Genomic DNA, 10658 nt, shown 5'->3' on the forward strand with positions numbered 1-10658 from the left:
ATTATACCAATTGCGACTTCACTTGTCTATTTTCCTTCTTCTAGGGTTTGTTTTGCAAGATAACCACTTGTTGACACTATGAAAATAGTATTTTAAGTGACTTCACTTGCATTCCCTTCTTCCATAAGGAATATGGCTCCGCTTCTACTGCTCCATATTCACTATTTTTCTCACTTCCATGATACTTCCATGTTGAAGTATTCCTTGTTTAAGGATAGAAGTGAGTTTTGATTAGTCCTTCCTTTAGAGTATTGTGGTTGCTTCCCACAATTTTACTTCCTTCTTTAAGTGAACCATCATCTTGACTTCAAAATCTTCGATTTCGTCACTCCCTCACACGAATACCTTTACCCTCTAGACCTATAACATCAAGTAAGAGCTTGATATTGCAACATGCATTTGCATATCAAAGTCAAACTTCATGTATGGATCTAGTCAATCAATGAAGATTCAAGAAAATCCAAGAAAATCCAGCTTTGTGTTTATAATACACATCCTTACATGCCTGAATATAATAATTGGGTAAGACATCCCTAAACATCAGGTGTAGATGTGCAATATATAACACCACATAAGATAGGCTTAGGTTGTGATACTTAGCACTTATACGTGAATTTCTACTATTTGTCTCAACATTTATCTTAATTGCACATTTGCAATGAGACAAACTTGAAACAAAATGGCTTGGGATAGTTGAAGTTAACCTAGTTTTCTTTGGAAGTACTAACAAAATAGTATACCCTATATGTGCTAATGAAGACTACCTCCTATAATACAATTATTTCTAATATGTCTACTCTAAACAAATGATTGTTTAGAATATACCACCTATAACTCTAGGATTTCTCTATGTGATATGCTCTAAATAAGCCCTCTTTAAATTAAGGACTATGATTTTAACATACTTGATACGGTTTCCGGGATTTTAAGGCCTAAGCTTTCGAACTATTCCCTAAATCCTTACTCCTTATCATTCTTTTGTTATCGTACTTATGATGTTCTACTCCATCATACCATGATTCTCAAGTGAATCATATATGATTACCAACTTTACCATGAAAAGTAGAGTTGTATAACTCTTATCACTCTTCCTTACCTCCTATGATTGACTCATTATAGACATATACTACCTTATATAACTTATCTCCCTTACTTAACATCAGTCCTTTGACATTTTTAATGACTCTTACTTAACTATAACTTGCATTGGTATACTTCTTCCAATAGGATATCTTCCTTGTGGTTGTATCCTCTCTTTGGACTACCATGTATTGTATACCAACTGTGGTCTACTACCACCCATTATCTTAAGCTCCAATGGTGTTCTATTTGTTTGGAATGAAGCAAGATAACTAACTAATTTTACTTAAGAAAGATAGATAAGAAAAATTGACTCAAGTGTGTCAGGATTATTCTCAAGTGAATACCCATCTCAAGTCAAAAGAATAGTTGGTTTAGCATAGTTGACTTAACATAGTTGTATTAGCTAAGATACTTCCTATAGACACTACCAAACCTATAGGTCTCCTTTAAAGGGTTTTAATCCTAGGGTCAAAGCATTTGCTACGATACCAGTTGTGATGACCCAGACGTACCCTTGCATGGTGTAGTACGCAAGTCGTTGACATAACACAAGTGAAACACCGTTCCACCCATATTACATCTCTCGAGTGGTACAACAGAAACATATGCGAGTCCAAGGTATGTCTATAGAAGTACACACGAAGCTGTTTACATAAGATCCACACGACCTCCTACTTTACGGTGAGGTAAAACTTCAAATAAAGCTCCGGAAGAACGACTCGTAGTCTATCTTATTGCTAACTCCGAGTTCAAGAGCTACTTGGCTTCCTATAGAAATCTAGCTACTTAGGTGCTAGGATTAGGGAAAGGTTCCCTTCTATTACTAGTCTAGGTTTCCATAATAATTGATGCGGAAGTTGACTCCATTGACTTCTTTGATTGGATTCTTCATCTTGTTGCGAGTTGACTCCCTTGTCTTCGAGTTCCATGGTAGTTTCTCCTTCGGTGCATTGCTCTAAGAAGGGGGTTCAAACGAGATAGAATGAGTACGAGCGTACTCAACAAGTTCATATTAGGAAATATGTGTATCATGCACTAGCTACAGCCATAGACCAGAAAGTCATAGGCCAATGCAAGTTTTTGTAAACATTTCTTCAAAAGGTTTATTTTATTCTGAAAACTATGCCCGTCAGTCTTCACGGGTTGACCGGAACTTCGTGGAGTTCCTTTCCTCGCCGCGTTCGCAGTTCCCTTCCGGAACAGGGAGTGACGAGTCACAATTCGGTATCCTCTGCGAGAGGTGCGTTACTTTTCCCATAAGAGACCTTATCCTTGTTGCCAACCGGGCGTTAACTTTCCCGTCCACACTTCCTTTGGTGCGAGGCCGGGTGTAAGATCCAAGTCCACACCGCCTTCTCCGCGACCGCAAACCCACCCTTTTGTCCGACCCTACACCTCCAGTAGACTTCCCCCGATAATACGGCTTTACTCATGGTGTACTCCGGACAATCCTTCATAGATCGGAAGAGATTAACATCACCAATGGATGGGGATTTAAAAGGATTTCCCAACCTATTGCGGCGGTGCCTCCAGACACCCACCGTCTCTCCGATCCGTTGGCGTGCGAAGGGAAAAGATACAGCTGACTTCCCCAGAGCCATTATAGATCTTATGGTCAACGCGATATGTACGGCGCTAGAATCAACTTGGACGGCATTGGTAATTAATCCTAGGGTGATATAACCCATTGCAATGGAACCTCCACCATATCAACACATACCATGGTTCCATTGCCCACCACATAGTCATATTCATAATTGTAAAATAATACTTTGTTTTTCAATGCATGAGTGATAAGTATAGTACTTTGCATATAGTTTGATAAAAATAATCAAATGACATGAGCAAGCGATGAACTTGCCTTTCTTGATCTGCAAGATTATGCGGACAAAAGCTTCGATACGTGACAACTCCAAATGCTGAAATACCATCATCGTCCGGTAAGGACAATGTTTAAAGAAGCGGCAAAGATGCTATAATGCATAGTATGAGATGCAATCGTCCCGAGCGTAACCTAACTTCGAAGATTTAGGATGTATGAGTTGTAAAGATTTCTTTAGGGTTGGTTGCACTTTTAGAATGGTTCTCAAACAAGGTTCTTATTAGGGTTTGGTTATATTAACATCATAACCAAGTGATATAAGGCATCATAATAATCATACACATAAATAATAGTGGTGGAATAATATGTGAAGAACAGTTGTCAATTTTAAGTTCTACAGATCATGGTTGATGATTACTTATACTATACTTCAAAAGAATAACTTTTGAAGAACAGGTTAAATAAGAACATGAACTACTATACATAGGAGCTAAGTAACTCTAGGGTTTACTATTGGGTTCATTTAGTTTCACTAATAGTAACTAGTTGGTTCTTAACTTGGAATGGGTTTCTATATAGCAAGTATTGGTAGGGTTATTATTATGGTTTCCCATATAGCATCATATCAAAGGATGGTTATTAAGATGGTTCTATAAGTTTGCTATTAGGTTTACTATGGCTTCACAATTGCTTTACTAAATAATCTCTAATGGTTCTAAGTTAAGTGACTTATCATTTCTTAAGTAGGGTTTAGTTGAATAGGAGCATGTGATGTGAATTGCTACACAAGGTTGGTATTAGGATTTATCATCATGGTTTAACTAGGGTTTGATGGTTGAGGTTGATCCTAATGGTATGGTATATAAGAGTGGTGATCAATGGTACTAATTCAATTAACAAGTTAGGGTTTCTACCTAGGTGATACTAGTGCATCATGTAGGTTTTAATTAAGAATAGGAACATGAAATGATAATCTCATGTGACTTGGTTTTATGCTAGTGAATCATAAGCATGCATTCAATTGTTGCTAATTAGGGTTCTATATGTCAAGTAAATCTCCCATGATCATATGTGACACATATCTAGGGTTTTAGAGTTGGTTCTAAGGTGGAATGATCACATGAAATAATGGGATCCAGATTCTAACTTATAATAAAACTAGGGTTTCTAAATTATGATCTAATTCTTAAAGTAATACTTGGTACTAGAATTAATGTGATTAAGTACTTGGAATAAAGTTATTAAAATTTTTAACATGCTATTAATTTTTTAGAGGGTTTAAGAATTAAAATAATTACTAGTTAAGGTTTATGAATTACCACTAATATTTAAGTTAATGCAAATATGATAAAGGAAATTAATTTTAACATTTTACTTAGTTATTGAATAGTTAAAATTTAATTTTTATAACTTCACTAATTATTGAATTCAAATTGTATTTTGAATAATTGAAATGGCATAATTAATAAGGTTAAAAATAAGTGAATTTTTATTTTGACACACATTTTTGTTTTATATTTTATTTGAGTAGATTTTATTTTTGTGAGCATTTTGATATATTATTTGCATTTTTCTGAGTTGAAATGAAATTTCTATGATTTTGCAAAGTTTCGGACATTTTACGGAATTTGAAATAAAGTGAAAATGCTAAAGATACCGGTTCGTTTCTAGTCTGAGAGACTGACTAGTGGGGCCATTGACTGGGTCAGTTGCCACGCGGGCAACGACCAGTCAACGTTGCTGACGAGGCGAGACACGTCGTTCTCGCCGGCGGCTTGACGCCGGCGGCCAGTAGAAGACGACGCCGCCGATTTACGGCACGATAGGATGGGCTACTAGGCTCAATCGAATCAGAACAACAAAGGAAATCTACTGGTGGTGGTTATTGTCTCAGGGGTTCATCGGAGCTACGCCGTCGGCGAGCTCTGCGGTGGTGCTGCTCCGGCGAAGGATCAATCGAAGGCTACGCAGTAGATGCTAGGGAGGACGAATGGGTTCGGAAGATGCGCAAGCTCACCAGGAATATGATGAGACCCTCGGTGAAGCTTGAGATGGTCGGAGACGAGCACGGCGTCGCGGATTCCGACGAACTTCCGTGGAAGGAAATTCCAAAATTAGCTCGATTGGTGAAGCTCCTTCTCGATTCCTTCTACCAGAATGATCAGTGAACTCATGCGCTTCTAGCCATCCACTTGATAGACGCCGGGGTGGCCTCCATCGACGGCAACGTGATGAACTCCGGCGATGTACTGTGGAAGAGATCGGGTGATAGAGAGCAAATGCGAGGTATTTGAGTGGTGAGGTGAACAAGATGAGCACGGCGATCCTCTTGGTGGTCTTTATAGGGCTGGAGGTGGTCGGAAACGACGACGAACGTCGGCGACGAGCGGCCAGGATACGGCGGTGCTCTAGGTTAGGGTTTCTGTGCGGGAATCTTGATGCTCTGACTGGCAGCGGATGCAGATGAAGTTCATCTCGACTCTGGAGTGGCGAGTGGCGTCCGGCGGTGTCCTTATCCTTGTCGAGGAGGTGGCAGAAGCTCCTCTGTCGAGCTGTCGTCGCCGGGAAGGAGAACGAAGCCCCTTTTCTTCTATCTGCCGAAACGGTAAGGTGGGCTGTTTGTTCGTGGGCTGGGCCGAGTTGATGGCTTCGGGCTGCTGAGGTGCTGGGCTGCCAGGTAAGCCCCTCTCCTTATTTTCTCTTTTTATTTTCTGTTTTATTTCCTGTTTTGATATTTGAATTCAAATTCGAATTCTGTTTTGTTTTGCGGAGTTCTAAAATATTTGAGTATTAAGATAATTTGATAATCATGTTTACTTGCATGGTTTTATTATTTTAAACAATAATTTGGTTAGGATTCAATTGAGAATTTGTGAGACTTGAATTAAATAGAAATGGTTTAGGTATTTATCTCAACTCTTTAAATTTGGAAATCAAACTATTTTGAATGATTTGAAGTTTATAACCAGTGCATAGTAAACATGTCATTAAGTTTTGTTATTACTTAATAATAGTGAGGTTCACATATATTTTAATTAAGGTTAGAATTTAAAATGAAGGGTAATGTGAATGGATTGGTTCATAATTTTATGTGAGTGATTATTTCTAGGGGTTTATGAAGATGGTTGGATCAACTCTATATTCTCTACTCTTGCTTAGCACTACTACTTGAATTATTTAAAATAGATCCTAAGCTTATTATGGTTAACTCACTTGTTAAGGTGACTTTATTTTTATACCCTACTATATCATTTGGTTCACTCAACAAGGTATTTGAATAGCAAAGTAAAATAGGGTATTGGTTTCATTCTACTCACCAAAGGCATTTAATCCATAAGCATATGTGGCTTGGTTTATACTTGTGATCCATGATACACAAGTTAGGAAACAATATTTTATGTGGAGTGAATTCTATGTGAAAGGTTTAGGGTTTTGCATAAGCTTCACTAAATTGAAGTATAAATAGGCATGAGGTATGGCAGGGGTTCTAATTATAATCCAAGTTAATCCATGGGTTGGAATTCAAATGTAGTTTAGGGTTTAAGTAGTGATCACCAATGTGATACACAACTAGGATTAGAATATGAGCATAAGCTTTGGTTATGTTTCACTAATGAAACATGGCTCTTATCTACAAGATTAAAGGTTGGTTTAAACAAGTAAGATGTAATACTACTCTAGAATTCTCTAGGATAGACATGGCTATGGTTAGCATCTATAATCTATCTCACTTCTCAATGTCTTGGAATATCCTAAGGTCCTACTCCAGAGATGATGATATGATCCTCTACATATATGGTTTCCCTAGGAATTCTACCTTGCAATCTTCTGTATCTTGTTCTTCAGGAAATCTGATAAACCTGCATCTTGTGGTATGCCTCCACCTCCTAGCTTCTTCATCTTGATCCTAGCTAATTCACATGGAGTGGCTCTATGTGTTTTCTTCCTTGTATCATGCTACAAGGTGATGAAATGGATGAAGGGTGTGGCTCTATTTATAGGCTTGGGCAAGCTCTAGTATCATGACACATAGGTGGTGACTCTTGATTTGGTTTGATGAGTAAGGTGCTTGGTTGTCATGCCCTCATCTATAGCAATCCTTTGAGCATGAGGTGGCAAAGCTTGGAAAGCAAGTCATGTAGATATTTTCATCCCACATGGCATAGAGATTATCCTCTCATATGATTTATTTTTGGATAGCCAAGTGGCATTTGCTACTAAATATCATGTGGATGGTTTTATTATTGTGGATGAGTCATCATATCATATTTGATTGGATTTACATTATAATATTGGTAAAAAGTTAAAGTTGAAGGTTATTCCTCAATTTTGGATAGTTGGGTTTGATTTCACCAAGGCATGGTCATATGAGTTTCAAAATACTCATAGTTAGTTTGATTCAAATAGTTTGAACTATAATTCGTAATGTAAATGGATTTAGTTTTATGATATTCCATGTATTTAATAAGTTATGATTTAAATAAGAATGTGTGGCTTTTGTGCACTTTAGACCCTGTGGTTTAACTTATTTATAAGTGAATTAATTTACACACAAAGGTAGTTGCTAACTTTTAAGTGTTAATAAGTTAGGGTTTGATTCTTAAAGAATGTGTTGTTGTAAATCTAATTCCATTTGATCTAATCCATAGATCAAATCATCTCTACCCAAAACAAGGTTTTAACAAAGATCACGGTGAAGTTTATAGCGCTTGACTTGATGAGCTACTTCAATTCCAGCAAGTCAAGTGAAACTTCAGTTCATCGTGGTAAGTTTTATTTGAAAGCGCGAAAATTCCCCGGATTTTCTATGCATGAATGCAATGCACACTTTGGTGTTCTCTCATTTTATTGCCTCTAAACCTGGGATATTACAGTCATCCACTGCTGCTTCGTGAGCATCAAGTGCTCACTCTGGTCCGGGTCATTGAAGCTTAGCCGGATTCTCTCGTCGTGGGCCTTGAATCTTCCGACGAGATCCTCAACCGTCAGTGTATCCAGGTCGAGACATTGTTCGATCGATGTAACGATCTGCATATGGCGCGCCGGTGCGGCACACAAGAACCTTCTGACGTTCTTGACCTCATCCAACCTCTCGCCATAACCCCTGATTGCGTTGATGAGGGTGACGAAACGGGCGGCAAACTGATCAACCGTCTCGCTTTCCTCCATCTTCAGATCTTCATAACTTTTCGTCAAAGTTTGAAGATGCGCTTCCCTCACGCGGGCATGACCTTGGTGTAAGGTCTTGATCGTCTCCCACGCATCCTTCGCCGACTTCTTTCCGACGAGGTGCTGCATCACGTCCTTTGGCACGACGGAATAGATCGCCGTTAATGCTTTGCGATCCTTCGTGTACTTCACGCCTCCCTTGACGTAGTCATCGCCGCCTGGATCGACGGCCTCCCAAATCTCCGCAGCTTCCATAGCCACCTCCATGTTGAGGGCCCAAAGCCCGTAGTCCTTGCGATCGAGGCGCGGATACAAAGTCGGCCCCACCGTCTCCACCACCGGTGCCGATGTCTCGCCAACCTTGACCATCGCCATGACCTCCTTGTACTTTCAGCAGATCACGGACGATGAACTCGGGCTCTGCTACCAATTGTTAGAACTGACCCGACACGTCGTGTACTTTCCGGCGTAAGCGACGACGAACGACGATCCGGCGAGACGCACGTACCACAGCTAAAGCTAGATGATCGTTTCTATTGATCACACTAGTACTACTTCAGCTAGCACGTATTACTTCAGGCAACACAAGGAAACGATTTGGATTGCCACAGGTGCATATCGCACCTTGTTTCTTTCTTTATTTCTTGCTTTGATTCTGGGTACATATTACAGGGGTATACACCGGTATATATATGCTAGGCTACACCCGATGCTAACCGACTAGGAGATGGGATTCTAATCCTACCCGGACTACAATTCTAACATGCATCGGACACACATCGTATGCCACTCGTATACGGCCGCGCCGACATACGATGTGCTTATTCCTAACACAGTTCACACTAATTGGTTCTATGTCATAGTACAATAAGTAATTCCTTTTCTATATCTTTTGTTGTATGTATGACTGTGACCGATGTACTAAAGACTACCTCATCTTACTGTCTTTCTAATGCCCCTAATCCTACTTCAGCTAATAATAAGTGATGGTCTATATACGTTCAGCTTTTTGCTTTGTTTTCTGATGCATCACATTTACTTTTGAAATTCAGAAGAGAGAATTTCAAACTGGTTCATACAATAGCAGACATATAAAAGAAATTTATCTTGAAGAAGTGCAGTAGCTTATTTTTTTACAAGGGGTCGTGTACTTTGCAGTGTATGGCCTTTCAAAAAAATACTGGTTTCTTGAATGAGAGAGAAGAAACAAAAATAACATCATTATCTAGGAGATTCTGCTTCTTTCGTCGTAGAATGATGCTGGGTTTCATGCCATTACATCTGATATTTCGGTTGTTTCCATGAGTAAAGATATCTACTTGGATTATAATACGGAGTATATATTTTCTCTCAAAGATTGAATTTTTCTTACGTAATCCATTTTAATTTGCAGATTCTCACTCACTGGTTCATGAAAGTAGAAATATATTGTAAACCATATTCACTTTTTCTTCGATCATTTGGGATTGCTGAATGGAAAACACATTCAAGGCACAAAATCTATGACAATCATGACAAGTAATTCTACAGAAAAGGGCTACTGGGCAAGTCCTATCATGCGATCTGTATTGAGTTGATTTAAACTAGAACTCAGAAACAAGTTATCTTTGAAAAAATGTCTATTAATTGCTCAAGGTTACCTGAATAGTTCAACATATTTGAGTCATTAAATTAAATTGTTTTAACACCTACCATTGATGATGTGAGTTTCAACTGGACCATATCAGCTTATTGTAGACATACTTGCACTTGGAATGCAAGTTGGAACTAATTATCTTCTGAAGGACAACTGCAGTTACTCAGTGAGAGTCTAACTAGAATCTCCAAGCAACATATTAGCTTTCAGTTGTTGCTCTCCTAGCTGGAATCTCTATAGATGCTCACTGGAATCTGCAATTTCTGTGGACACATCAGAAAACTCAAATGTCCTAGCAAGGAAGCCATGTCCTGAAGGTTTTATAAACGTTAACACTTAACACCGATACTTCCTTCATTTCTGAAAGCATCCTGTCTGACGACAAATTGTAATGGGCTGAAGAAGCAGAAGTTGAGGTTGTGTGCGCATCTCAGCGCGAACTTTGGCTGCAGAGCATTGTGATGGGATCTGATTGCCAGACACTGATCAATTTCCAGGTCGCATAACCTCTCTGCCTCATTTCTGATTTTTGCCGTTGAATTTTTATATAGACTTATGAAAAAAAAATTGAAATGGGGAGCTTGGCCCCGGCCTAGGTAGATTTCTGAATAATTAAAAAGTTTTATGTCGTGTGCACTTCCATTGAGAAAGAATAGAAGACATACTAAAGTTTTTTCATAACATAGTCTTTCCATTATTTTGGTATGGCTATGTAGTACATAAGATATGTTTTCTCAGTACATATTATGTCCACTTTGTCAGTTGAAGGCTCCTTTTTTTGAGGAAGAAAAAAAGGAATCAACCTTATTGAATTGTGGTGGGCTTTATATAACCAACTGGATTTTTTTTGCTTGCCATTTTGAACAAAAACTTGATAAAGATACAAGAGATATCATGAGGTTGAGCCCCATGTCATCCAATTGTGTGATAATGCGATGATCCAAGTAA

The sequence above is a fragment of the Lolium rigidum genome, chromosome 7 (genome assembly GCF_022539505.1).
Source record: "Lolium rigidum isolate FL_2022 chromosome 7, APGP_CSIRO_Lrig_0.1, whole genome shotgun sequence".
NCBI classification, from domain to species: Eukaryota; Viridiplantae; Streptophyta; class Magnoliopsida; order Poales; family Poaceae; genus Lolium; species Lolium rigidum.